Source organism: Schistocerca piceifrons, chromosome 9 (genome assembly GCF_021461385.2).
Source record: "Schistocerca piceifrons isolate TAMUIC-IGC-003096 chromosome 9, iqSchPice1.1, whole genome shotgun sequence".
NCBI classification, from domain to species: domain Eukaryota; kingdom Metazoa; phylum Arthropoda; class Insecta; order Orthoptera; family Acrididae; genus Schistocerca; species Schistocerca piceifrons.
In genome coordinates, this window is record NC_060146.1 from 17,044,278 (window position 1) to 17,058,573 (window position 14,296).

Below are 14,296 nucleotides of genomic sequence, written 5' to 3' on the forward strand. Positions count from 1 at the left end.
TCCACAACAACGTTGTTTATTAACATTGTATTTAGATACCAACTGCAGTGTAAGCTTGAACTGAGGATGGTAGCTAATCAGCCTAAGCCAGTTATCATCTAGCCAGCTATAATCTAGCTGTTATTACATTATATTGTGATCTAGGCCATTAACTGACTAAGTCCCAGTGTCCTATTTAGAAGACAGTAAACATATTAATTTACAAATCAATAATTAATTATTATTTGTTTACAATTACTGCTCTGTGACATTTATTGATGCTTTTTGAAAAAATTACTCTCACTGAAAATTAAAAACAATAAATTCCACCCGTAATTGCTTCTTGAATACTGAGTGACACTTTTTGTTATTACAGGTATTTACGCTATTGATAATGTATGGATATTTTAAGTATGTGACAATGACCTTTCTGTGGAGTTTATAGCCAACAATCTGCCTTTTGAACTCCTTGCATTGTTAGCTAGACATTGGATATCAATCTTGTTCATTATTTTACATTGTTGTGAATTTTGGTGTAAATTAAATAGGACACTGGGACTTGGTATTATCATTCCATTCAGTCATATTGGTGCCTGTTCCAATGTGACGTGCCGGGACTGCAGATACCAAGTGATGTGTTTAAACATTCAGTATACTATTTTTGTGTGAGATACTGAAACTCAAAATATTTATGTACTGAAGTAAACAATGATTTTTTAATTATATTTTTAAATATATTTTATGTTTATATTAAATATATTTTATTACTTATGAAGTAACTTAAATTGTCAAATGGTTAAGACACCACGTTATTATATAAAGAAGGTTACTTATTTCTTAGCAGCCATAGGGATATAACTGCAATTCTGCAGAGATTATTTGTCTTTGAGTGAGGAGTTTCGTAGTGTATTATATAGGTTTATTTATTATCAATATGTTGCCCTTCAGTAAATCATGCAGATGGACTAAGGAATTTACACATCCCTTTTCCCCTAGTGTACATATGTACAGTCTTGTTGAGAAAAACAGAACGTCTTGAATGACAAGAGACAGTAAGTTCATATTCACAGTGTGTTCTGCAGAAATGATTAGCATTTGAACCACGTCTGTCCACAGGTTCGAGGTCAGCATCGATATCGCAGTGCAACATTACCCACCAGTAAAATGTGCCTGGGGCTCTCCCATTGTCACTATAAATCAAAGGTAATGGATCAGTGTGACTTGAGCAGACATGTAGGATGCTTCACAAACATGTGCACAAACCGTACTGTCAAATCAGTGAGTTTGAAAGATGGCGCAGTATTGGCATGAGGGAATGTGATGCATCCATCCAGGAAATTGCTGTTTGTGTGGGACAAAGCGTTTCAGCAACGCAAGGGTGTGTGCAGAATGGTTCACAGTAAGCCGTAGAATACAATGAGATGGTTCAGGTCACACCATCCAGACCACCCCCCAGTAAGATGTACACCTCATCCGAATGGCGTTACAGGACAGATCCGTGCCGTCCTCAGGTCTGGTGCAACAGTGCAACACACACCATACACTCACTACCGGGTGTGAAAGAAGTCTGTAACCATTTACACCAGCACGGTGACGTGCGCATCGTCCACCTACCTTTGACGATGTGCAGGAATGAGCTACATTGGCAGTGGTGTATAGAATGATGCCACTTGGAACATGAATGGTATCAGATAGTGTTTTGGACGAATCCAGGTCCTGGTTGTTTGGAAATGATGGCCACATTTTCATTCTTCACAGACAGGAAGAGTGACATCACAGTGATTGCATTCACACAAGACATACAGCACCTACTCAAGGTCTTATGGTGTGTGGTGCTATTGGGTACAACCACAAATCACAGTTGGTGCATGTTCAGGACATTGTGAGCAGTGTGACCTACGTGAACGACATCCAGCAACCCGTAGCCATAGCCTTTCAGCACAACATCCCAGAACGCCATTTTTCAGCACGACAATCTATGTCCACATGTTGCTGCACGAGCACATTCCTCCTCGGTGTTGGCGGGATCTCAGCCTCTTGCCCAGGCCTGCCAGGTCACCCAGGATGTTAGCCTTTTGCACTGGCCCGTCGTGTCACCAAATGAAACAGTGGCTGCAGTGCTCTGACCCAATACCGACCACCATAGATGAACTTTAGAACCAGGTGAATGCAATATGCAGACGTGCCAACTCTCCCGATTTAAGCGGGAGACACCCGATTTTTCCTTCTTCCTGCCGATCTCCTGACAGTGTAGACCGATCTCCCGATTTTCAGAGCAGTTTCAATACTTTCCTTACTATTTGAAAATCCTGCACCTTCGATATATTGGTGGATGACGAGGTATGGCTGCTACTTGTCTATGTTAACTTGGTAGATTGGTGCGGTGGCTGTCGGGAGCGGCAGTAGGCGTAGCTCGTGCTTCGTATCTACAAGGAAGTAAGGAACTTGTGATTGGCAGTGTTCGGAGACAAATGAATACGAGGTGTGGCTAGAAAAAAACCGGACTAGTACCGGTGAAACAATAAAACGAATGCAATAAGGCTGAAAGTCGCGTGGCCTGTCACGTGACTCTCGCTCCGCCTACTGCTCGAGTTTCATCTGCCTCCTGCACTCAGTCTGCCCGTGGCGTCTGTTTTAAGTAGTTGACGTTTTGTCTGCACGTCGGAAAATGTTGAGTGTACAGAAAGAACAGCGTGTTAACATCAAATTTTGTTTCAAACTAGGAAAATCTGCAAGTGAAACGTTTGTAATGTTACAACAAGTGTACGGCGATGATTGTTTATCGCGAACACAAGTGTTTGAGTGGTTTAAACGATTTAAAGATGGCCGCGAAGACACCAGTGATGACACTCCCACTGGCAGACCGTTGTCAGCAAAAACTGATGCAAACATTGAAAAAATCGGTAAACTTGTTCAACAAGATCGCCGTTTAACAATCAGAGCAGATTCTTCATGAAAGTTTCAACATGAACAAAGTGTGTTCAAAAATGGTTCCAAAGTGTCTCACAATTGAACAGAAGGAACGCCGAAGAATGATTTGTTCTGACATCCTGGAAAACATTGAAAGTGACCCCACTTTCTTACAAAATGTTATTACTTGTGATGAATCGTGGTTTTTTTACTTACGATCCCGAAACTAAATGCCAATCGATGCATTGGAAAACTCCTGGTTCTCCACGACAAAAAAAAGCACGAATGTCAAAATCGAAATTCAAGGCAATGATGATTGTTTTTTTTTTTTTGACCTCAAAGGGATTGTGCACATTGATTGGGTACCAGAGGGACAAACAGTGAATCAGCATTACTGCATTAGCGTCCTGGCTACCCTACGTGAGCGAGTATGGAGAAAACGGAACGATTTGTGGAGAAAAAAGTCATGGATCCTTGACCAAGACAATGCCCCAGCTCACAGTGCATTGTCAGTGAAGACGTTTTTGGCAAAACACAACATTCCCATCTTAGATCATCCACCCTACTCACCTGATTTGGCCCCCTGTGACTTTTTTCTTTTCCCTAAAGTCAAGTCAGCTTGGAAAGGAACTATATTTGAGACTGTTGAAGCAGTAAAAGAAAAAGCGAGGGAAGTAATGTATGGAGTTACCGAAAATGATCTGCAGCATTGCTATGAACAGTGGAAAATTCGTATGGAGCGGTGTAGAGACCGAGGAGGAGAGTACATTGAAGGAGATAACATGAAATTGTAAATAATTGTAAATAAATGTTTTTTCCAGCATCAGTCCGGTTTTTTTCTAGCCGCACCTCGTATCTTTCATCTAGTGCCAATTTCCTCTGCTTCTGGTAGCACCAGCACAATCGTAAAGTTATCGTGGACAAGGAGTAGTCGATAGTTGTTCCAAGCAAAATGATTAGCATTGTTGTGTTTAAAAGGCAGTGTTGCCAAGTTAGGGGATTTCTCCCTAAATTTAGGGGGAATTAAGCTGCGTAGCGGGAAGTCAGAGAGAGAAATGTTTCAGGGGGAAAAATATTTAGGGTTACTACCCTCCCCTCCCCGCCCTTCTGCTCGACAATATCATTCTTGACTCCCTTTTACCGCCCCACTACCCCGCTTGCTTACCGAAGGTGTGATAAATTATTTAGGGGAATTTGAAGTGCAATACAGGGGGAAACGGCGTGCGAGGGTTGGCATCACTGCTACAAGACCATTGTCTAGAACGTAGGATCATTGTGTTCTCAGTTCTGTTGCGCGATTTGTGTACTCAAGAGTAGTTGTTGGCTGCGTATCTTGGAGGTGTTGATTATTTTTCGTGCAGAATGGTGAAGAAATATGGTGCAGTGTTCAGAAACGTGTATGAGGAAGAGTTTCCGTGTTTAAGTGAATCGAGGAAGGGACGAACTTACGCATTTTGTAGTGTATGTAGATGTGACTTTTCAGTAGCTCATGGCGGGAAATGCGACATTCTTAAACATGTGTGTGTCCATTGTGTAGAATGGAACCAGGCACTTAACTTCTCGTGTAAACTCCAAAATGTAGATTCTGTGACGAATGCCGAGGCTTTATTTACCGCATTTATTGTAGAGCATATCTTGCCTATAAACTGTGCCGACCACACCGGGCCTTTGTTTCCCAAAATGTTTCCCGATTCTGAAACTGCGAAACGATATGGGTGCGCCAGAACAAAAACGACCACTATCCTTACGGAAATGTGCATGCAAGAAAAAGCAAAAGTTATTACGCACTTGCAGTCAAATCTATTCGCTATTGCTACCGATGGTAGTAATAAAATGGACTTTAAGTTATATCCTATTATCGTATCGTTCTTCAGCCCTGAACTTCATGAAATAGGAAATTGCCTACTCTCTGTGCCTAATTTAAAAGGGGATGCCACTGGAGCTAATATTGCTGATCTACTTTCAACTTTATGAGAATTCTGTATTCCATTAAAAAACTGTCTGGCTTTTGGCACCGATAATACTCCTATAATGGTAGGGCTAAAAAAGGTTGTGGCAGGATGTTTGAAGTAAGAAATTGCTAACTTAATCATTGTAGGCTGTTCTTGTCACGTAATTAATCTTGCTGCTGAGAAGGGGGCGGCATGTTTGCCTTTAAACATTGAAGAAAATATTGTTGACATATTTTGTTATGTAGAAAGTTTCAAACTTTGCATGACACAGAAATGAGGAAAATTCTGAAACATGTGCCTACACGATGGTTATCGTTGCAAAGGTGTTTAGATAGGATTTTGGAGCAGTGGGACCCTTTGGTTAGTTTGTTCAAGAGTGAAATTGTAAGTAAGGATTCTGAAGTGGAAACTTTGAAGAATTATAAAATTTCAAAACATACTCAAAATGTAGATGTGTCTACTTCATATCACAAGTCCAGGCACTGTGCTAAGATTTCACCACACTCCTCACTTAAAAGAAAAACCCAATCATCAGTTTTACGGAAAACCATTGACACTGTGGACCATGCTTTATCATGTGAGGAATGACTGTTCATGTTTCTGTCATCAAATTTACATAAATCTTTATGCCTTTTCCTTTCAAGTTTTATCCCTGTCTTTGAGAGCCCAAATGTAGCTCTTCAGTCAAGTGCCCCACATATCCACTTATTGAGGTCAATTTTGGACAAACCATTGAAGAATGTGATGGCAGGATTTGTGAGGCCACTCATTATTAAAACCTCCAGCCCTCTTATTGATGTAGATCATCACACTCCAGCAAATCAAAAGGATGATTGTGATCTGATGATAGGGAATTCTACATCTGCTTTGGTGACCACTTTGAAGCCTGAGGAGAAGTCTATATTCTTTAAGTCTCTAAGAAAATGTTTCTTATCATCAAGTGATTACATGATACACAAATTTCCATTCAAAGATGAAGTTTTAATGCATGCAGAAGTTGCAAATATTTCTATAATTGGCAAAGCATCATTTTCCAGCCTTAGATTTTTCATTAACAGATTTCCCAACATTCTAGTGAAAGTGAACACTTAGATACAGAAGTTGATATTCGTCACTCTCAGTTCTGTAACTTTCAGCTGGAAGAAACCAACTTGGCAGCAGAGAGAATTGATGTTCAGTGGGCGTTGGTAGGTCAGAAGAAATCGGGTGATGGGGTTCTTCAATGTGATAACCTTGCAAAGGTGATGCTGCCTATTTTGTCAATTCCACATAGTAAAGCGGAATGTGAGAGAATTTTTAGCACAGTTACAAAGACCAAAACTCAGTTCAGGTCCATGCTTTCAGAAACGTCTTTGGAGAAATTTTGTAAAATCAGTTCAAAAAGGCAAGTGCTTTGAGCAGAAATTTAGTTCAGAGTTTTTGAAGAAGGCTAAGTCAGCTACGGGTGTGCTGCATAAGTAACTACCATAATCAGACAAATTCAGACTGATAAACTATTCAGATTATTTGCTAAGCCTAACATGTACATCCGGTATAAAACTGATTTAAATTTGGGAAAGATGTCTTACGGATATAAGATGCCACACAAATATGGGTTGCATTATGAAATGAAAAAGTGTGATCATTTAACAGTGATTTATTCATGCAAAAACTGGGCTAATGACAAAACAGAAATCTAATATACATTAATTTGTTTCCTCAGATCGTAATTTCGAATTGTAGTTTGCTCGAGAGTGCTTAATTTGAATGTGTCTGCATCCAACGAAACCTGCAGACCTCATCATTCATATTGTTCAGCATGTTGAATGATAACTTATACAGTCTGAAGGCTCAGGTATGTCCATTATTTAGTATTTACATATAGAGAACCACTTGTATGAATATCAAGAGCTCAGATGGAAACCGAGTTCTAAGCAAAGAAGGGAAAGCAGAAAGGTGGAAGGAGTATATAGAGGGTCTATACAAGGGCGATGAACTTGAGGACAATATTATGGAAATGGAAGGGAATGTAGATGAAGATGAAATGGGAGATACGATACTGCATGAAGAGTTTGACAGGGCACTGAAAGACCTGAGTCGAAACAAGGCCCCAGGAGTAGACAACATTCCATTAGAGCTACTGACAGCCTTTGGAGAGCCAGCCCTGACAAAATTCTACTATCTTGTGAGTGAGATGTGTGAGACAGGTGAAATACCCCCAGACTTCAAGAAGAATATAATGATTCCAATCCCAAAGAAAGCAGGTGTTGACAGATGTGAAAATTACCGAACTATCAGTTTAATAAGTCACAGCTGCAAAATACTAACGCGAATTCTTTACAGACGAATGGAAAAACTGGTAGAAGCCGACCTCGGCGAAGATCAGTTTGGATTCCGTAGAAATGTTGGAACACGTGAGGCAATACTAACCCTACGACTTATCTTAGAAGAAAGATTAAGGAAAGGCAAACCTACATTTCTAGCATTTGTAGACTTAGAGAAAGCTTTTGACAATGTTGACTGGAATACTCTCTTTCAAATTCTGAATGTGGCAGAGTAAAATACAGGGAGCGAAAGGCTATTTACAATTTGTACAGAAACCAGATGGCAGTTATAAGAGTCGAGGGACATGAAAGGGAAGCAGTGGTTGGGAAGGGAGTGAGACAGGGTTGTAGCCTCTCCCCGATGTTATTCAATCTGTATATTGAGCAAGCAGTGAAGGAAACAAAAGAAAACTTCGGAGTAGGTATTAAAATCCATGGAGAAGAAATAAAAACATTGAGGTTCGCCGATGACATTGTAATTCTGTCAGAGACAGAAAAGGACTTGGAAGAGCAGTTGAACGGAATGGACAGTGTCTTGAAAGGAGGACATTAGATGAACATCAACAAAAGCAAAACGAGGATAATGGAATGTAGTCGAATTAAGTCGGGTGATGCTGAGGGAATTAGATTAGGAAATGAGACATTTAAAGTAGTAAAGGAGTTTTGCTATTTGGGAAGCAAAATAACTGATGATGTTCGAAGTAGAGAGGATATAAAATGTAGGCTGGCAATGGCAAGGAAAGCGTTTCTGAAGAAGAGAAATTTGTTAACATCGAGTATAGATTTAAGTGTCAGGAAGTCGTGTCTGAAAGTATTTGTATGGAGTGTAGCCATGTATCGAAGTGAAACATGGACGATAAATAGTTCAGACAAGAAGAGAATAGAAGCTTTCGAAATGTGGTGCTACAGGAGAATTCTGAAGATTAGATGGGTAGATCACATAACTAATGAGGAGGTATTGAATAGAATAGAGGAGAAGAGGAGTTTGTGGCACAACTTGACAAGAAGAAGGGACCGGTTGGTAGGACATTTTCTGAGGCATCGAGGGATCACCAATTTAGCACTGGAGGGCAGTGTGGAGGGTAAAAATCGTAGAGGGAGACCAAGAGATGAATACACTAAGCAGATTCAGAAGGTTGTAGGCTGCAGTAAGTACTGGGAGATGAAGAAGCTTACACAGGATAGAGTAGCATGGGGAGCTGCATCAAACCAGTCTCAGGACTGAAGACCACAACAACAACAACAACAACAACAACAACAACATGTAAATAATAAAGCAAATGTAATTGAATTCTTACAGTTATTGAATTATTGCAACTTTAATCATCAGGGATGTGTTGTAATTCACAATAGTACACCAACTAAATTCTCCTGATTTTCCACTTTTGAAAGTTGGCATGTCTGAATATGGATGGCCGTACCACAGGACGCCATTTGTGTAATACACGGGTGGAACAAGTTATCAGGGCCCATGCTGGACACTGTGCCTACTAGGCAACAGGGCGCATGTTGAAACCATGATGACTGAAATGCTAATCATTTCTGCAGAACATACTAATATAAATGTCCTGTGAATACGAATGTCCTCTCTTCAGTCATTGTGTTTTTTCTGAACATGAGTGTATTATTATTTTGTTTCATTTCCCTATATTTTATTTTATTTCATTTCACTGTATTTTATTTTATTTTATTTCACTGTATTTTATTGTATTTAATTCCATTGTATTTGATTTTATTACATTTTGCTTTATTTCATTTCATTTTATTTAGGTTATATGGCCTTCAGAAGAAACTGATACCTCACTGAAGAAGAAATAATAGACAGTAATGCAGTCTAAATGCAATGTCAGATCACCTGGACCTTATTGATGTTGCCATATATCCTTCTGAAGTAACTATCTGACTGATGAAGAAAGAAGTCCAGATGATCTCAGAACTGTAGAAGTCACTGATTCACCGGGGGCTATTGAATTGCGTTATGCAACATCAGAGAACGGCAAAGGAACTGTACATGAAACTTCACTGCTGGGTACGTCTCAAGTTTCCAAAAGTAAATTGCAGAAGAGACGTCTTAATGATGAGCAAAGCAAATGGATGCAGTCAGCTCCAATTTATATGAAACTATCTGAAACTAACAAGGATGAGGGGATGACATCAGCATAAAGAGAGAGGAATTGATGGAAAAGCTTTCTCAGTTGACTCCAAGGGAGATGTTCAAATAACTGGTGAATGAAAAACATAAAATTTCATAGTAAAAGAACTGTAAGATGTTCAGTAAATATGAAGAAAGTGCAGTATTTTATCTTCACAGTTGAAATGGAGATCTTTGGCGGATTTCTTCTCTTTGCTGGCTACCATATGCTCCCCACTAAGAACCTATATACTGGTCTGTAGATCATTATATATCAGCTGCCACCCATTCCACATCAAACGGTCCCTTCCCTACAGCCTAGGTCTTCGTGGCAAACGAATCTGCTCCAGTCCGGAATCCCTGAACCATTACACCAACAACTTGACAACAGCTTTCGCATCCCGCAACTACCCTCCCGACCTGGTACAGAAGCAAATAACCAGAGCCAGTTCCTCATCCTCTCAAACCCAGAACCTCCCCAGAAGAACCACAAAAGTGCCCCACTTGTGACAGAATACTTTCCGGGACTGGATCAGACTCTGAATGTGGCTCTCCAGCAGGGATACGACTTCCTCAAATCCTGCCCTGAAATGAGATCCATCCTTCATGAAATCTTCCCCACTCCACCAAGAGTGTCTTTCCGCCGTCCACCTAACCTTCGTAACCTCTTAGTTCATCCCTATGAAATCCCCAACCACCTTCCCTACCCTCTGGCTCCTACCCTTGTAACCGCCCCCGGTGTAAAACCTGTCCCATGCACCCTCCCACCACCAACTACTCCAGTCCTGTAACCCGGAAGGCATACACGATCAAAGGCAGAGCCACGTGTGAAAGCACCTACATGGTCTACCAACTGACCTGCCTATATTGTGACGCATTCTATGTGGGAATGACCAGCAACAAACTGTCCATTTGCATGAATGGACACAGGCAGACAGTGTTTGTTGGTAATGAGGATCACCCTGTGGCTAAACATGCCTTGGTGCACAGCCAGCACATCTTGGCACAGTGTTACACCATCCGGGTTATCCGGATACTTCCCACTAACACCAACCTATCCGAACTCCGGAGATGGGAACTTGCTCTTCAATATATCCTCTCTTCCCGTTATCGACCAGGCCTCAATCTCCGCTAATTTCAAGTTGCTGCCACTCATACCTCACCTGTCATTCAACAACATCTTTGTCTCTGCACTTCCGCCTCGACTGACATCTCTGCCCAAACTCTTTGCCTCTATATATGTCTGCTTGTGTCTGTATATGTGTGGATGGATATGTGTGTGTGTGTGTGTGTGTGTGTGTGTGTGTGTGTGTGTGTGTGTGTGTGCGAGTGTATACCCGTCCTTTTTCCCCCTAAGGTAAGTCTTTCCGCTCCCGGGATTGGAATGACTCCTTACCCTCTCCCTTAAAACCCACTTCCTTTCGTCTTCCCCTCTCCTTCCCTCTTTCCTGATGAGGCAACCGTTGGTTGCGAAAGCTAGAATTTTGTGTGTATGTTTGTGTTTGTTTGTGTGTCTATCAACATGCCAGCGCTTTCGTTCGGTAAGTCACCTCATCTTTGTTTTTATATATAATTTTTCCCACGTGGAATGTTTCCTTATATATATATATATATATATATATATATATATATATATATATATATATATATACAAAGATGATGTGACTTACCAACCAAATGAAAGTGCTGGCAGGTCGACAGACACACAAACATACACACAAAAAAGAACAGGTATACACTTGCGCGCACTTGCTCGCCCGCTCGCTCACTCACACACACACACACACACACACACACACACACACACACACACACATATTCATCCGCACATATACAGACACAGGCAGAAATATGTAAATTCAAAGAAGTTGGGCAGAGATGTCAGTCAAGGCGGAAGTACAGAGGCAAAGATGTTGAATGACAGGTGAGGTATGAGCGGCGGCAACTTGAAATTAGCGGAGGTTGAGGCCTGGTGGGTGACGGGAAGAGAGGATATATTGAAGGGCAAGTTCCCATATCCAGAGTTCTGATAGGTTGGTGTCAGTGGGAAGTATCCAGATAACCCGGTCAGTGTAACACTGTACCAAGATGTGCTGGCCGTGCACCAAGGCATGTTTAGCCACAGGGTGATCCTCATTACCAACAAACACTGTCTGCCTGTGTCCGTTCATGCGAATGGACAATTTGTTGCTGGTCATTCCCACATAGAAAGCTTCACAGTGTAGACAGGTCAGTTGGTAAATCACGTGGGTGCTTTCACACGTGGCTCTGCCTTTGATCGTGTACACCTTTCGGGTTACAGGACTGGAGTAGGTGGTGGTGGGAGGGTGCATGGGACAGGTTTTACACCGGGGGCAGTTGCAAGGGTAGGAGCCAGAGGGTAGGGAAGGTGGTTTGGGTCTTTCATAGGGATAAACCAAGAGGTTATGAAGGTTAGGTGGATGGCGGAAAGACACTCTTGGTGGAGTGGGGAGGATTTCAAGAAGAATGGATCTCATTTCAGGGCAGGATTTGAGGAAGTCATATCCCTGCTGGAGAGCCACCATTCAGAGTCTGATCCAGTCCCGGAAAGTATCCTGTCACAAGTGGGGTACTTTTGGAGTTCTTCTATGGGAGGTTCTGGGTTTGAGGGGATGAGGAAGTGCCTCTAGCTATTTGCTTCTGTACCAGATTGGGTGGGTAGTTGCGGGATGCGAAAGCTGTTTTCAGGTTATTGGTGAAATGGTTGAGGGATTCAGGACTGGAGCAGATTCGTTTGTCACGAAGACTTAAGCTGTAGGGAAGGGGCCGTTTGATATGGAATGGGTGGTAGCTGTCATAAGGTACTGTTGCTTGTTAGTGGGTTTGATGTGGACGGATGTGTGAAGCTGGCCATTGGACAGATGGAGGTCAACGTTGAGGAAAGTGGCATGAGATTTGGGGTAGGACCGGGTGAATCTGATGGAACCAAAGGAGTTGAGGTTGGAGAGGAAATTCTGGTGTTTTTCTTCACTGTGAGTCCACATCATGAAGATGTCATCAATATATCTGTACCATACTTTGGGTTGGCAGGCTTGGGTAACCAAGAAGGCTTCCTCTAAGCGACCCATAAATAGGTTGGCATACGAGGGGGACATCCTGGAGCCCATGGCTGTTCCCTTTAATTGTTGGTATGTCTGGCCTTCAAAAGTGAAGAAGTTGTGGGTTAGGATGAAGCTGGCTAAGGTAATGAGGAAAGAGGTTTTAGGTAGGGTAGCAGGTGATCGGCGTGAAAGGAAGTGCTCCATCGCAGTGAGGCCCTGGACATGCAGGATATTTGTGTATAAGGAAATGGCATCAATGGTTACAAGGATGGTTTCCGGGGGTAACAGATTGGGTAGGGATTCCAGGCGTTCGAGAAAGTGGTTGGTGTCTTTGATGGAGGATGGGAGACTGCATGTAATGGTGGTGATCTACGTAGGCAGATATATGTTCTGTGGGAGCTTGGTAACCAGCTACAATGGGGCGACCGGGATGTTTGTTTGGGTTTGTAAACTGTAGGAAGAAGGAAGAGGTGCGAGGTGCCGGTGGGGTCAGGAGGTTGATGGAGTCAGGTGAAAGGTTTTGTAGGGGGCCTAAGGTTCTGAGGATTCCTTGAAGCTCCACCTGGACATCAGGAATGGGATTACCTTGGCAAACTTTGTATGTAGTGTTGTCCAAAAGCTGACGCAGTCCCTCAGCCACATACTCCCGACGATCAAGTACTACGGTTGTGGAACTCTTGTCAGCCGGAAGAATGACGATGGATCGGTCAGCCTTCAGATCACGGATAGCCTGGGCTTCAGCTGTGGTGATGTTGGGAGTAGGATTAAGGTTTTTCAAGAAAGATTGAGAGGCAAGGGGCTGGAAGTGAGAAATTCCTGGAAGGTTTGGAGAGGGTATTTTGAGGAAGAGGAGGTGGGTCCCGCTGTGGCAGAGGACAGAACTGTTACAGGCAGGGTTCAATTCGGACACACACACACACACACACACACACACACACACACACACACACAAAGCTATGTCAAGGAACAGATTTCAAAAGTTGAAAACACTGATTCATCCCAAGATAATGACATATCCAGTGAAAATAAATACAATCGGAGATTCAAAATAAGATTTCTCTTGAAAATTATAAATAAATCTTCGCAATAATTTGGAATATTTGAGAAAAATCTGCCAGCTGATTAAATGATATTCAAATACTGTGGAAAGAGTTGATTGAAACACTTTATCCAAGGCAAGCCTATTACATTTGGCTATAAGCTATGGTCTCTTTGTGGAGAAAGTGTGTACTGTTTCAAATTTTATTTGCACTGTGGAAAAGATCCAGCAGATACTGAAAGGGATGACCTACTGTTGGGATCAACAGTAGTCCCAAACATGCTGGATTGCATTCAAAAGCCAAAAACCATTGTGTGTACTTTGAAACTTTCTTCATTAGTAGAAATCTTCTGATTCATCTCAGATATCTGGGTTATTGTGCAATTGGGACTGTCCCCTCCAGACCAGCAAGAAACTGAAAAATACAGCTCAAAGTGAGTCAGACTATCTGTTCAAAAGGAACTGTGAAGTCTTATTTGTTAGATGGCCTGTCAAGAATTCTGTTACATTTGGCACAAATTTTGACAAAGTTGAATATTTGGGAGCAGCTACCCACTATTTTAGATAACCAAATAAGCAGACACAAATACAACAACTTACTGTTTTGAAGATGTTTAATGTGTGCATGAGAAAATTTGACCATCATGAGTGGTTAGTGGGAAAATATGCAACAGTCATGAACAGTAAAATTGGTATTTACAGAAATGGGCATCTTGGAAGAAATTGAAATATTCATCCATGGCCACATAGGGAATAACAAGATCCTTAATGAAATGGCAGACTTCAAAAATTCACATTTCTTTTCCAGTTTCACTACAGTACTCTTAGAATAAAAGATACATAACATGACAGTCATTTGACTCTAACCCCAGCAATAGCTTGGAAATATGTAAAATAAATAGTTCATATCAAGATTTGTA

The 14,296-nt window shown here is 41.6% G+C and overlaps 1 protein-coding gene across 1 annotated transcript in view; it reads left to right on the plus strand.

The window, feature by feature from the left end:
- The window catches only part of LOC124717157, a 98,789-nt gene extending 89,157 nt beyond the window's left edge, over window positions 1–9,632 (plus strand). Inside the window, exon 8 of the mRNA XM_047243926.1 lies at window positions 8,915–9,632. The gene's annotated coding sequence lies outside the window, so the exon portion shown is untranslated. The remainder of the gene's footprint in view (window positions 1–8,914) is intronic.
- The last annotated feature ends 4,664 nt before the right edge of the window (window positions 9,633–14,296 follow it).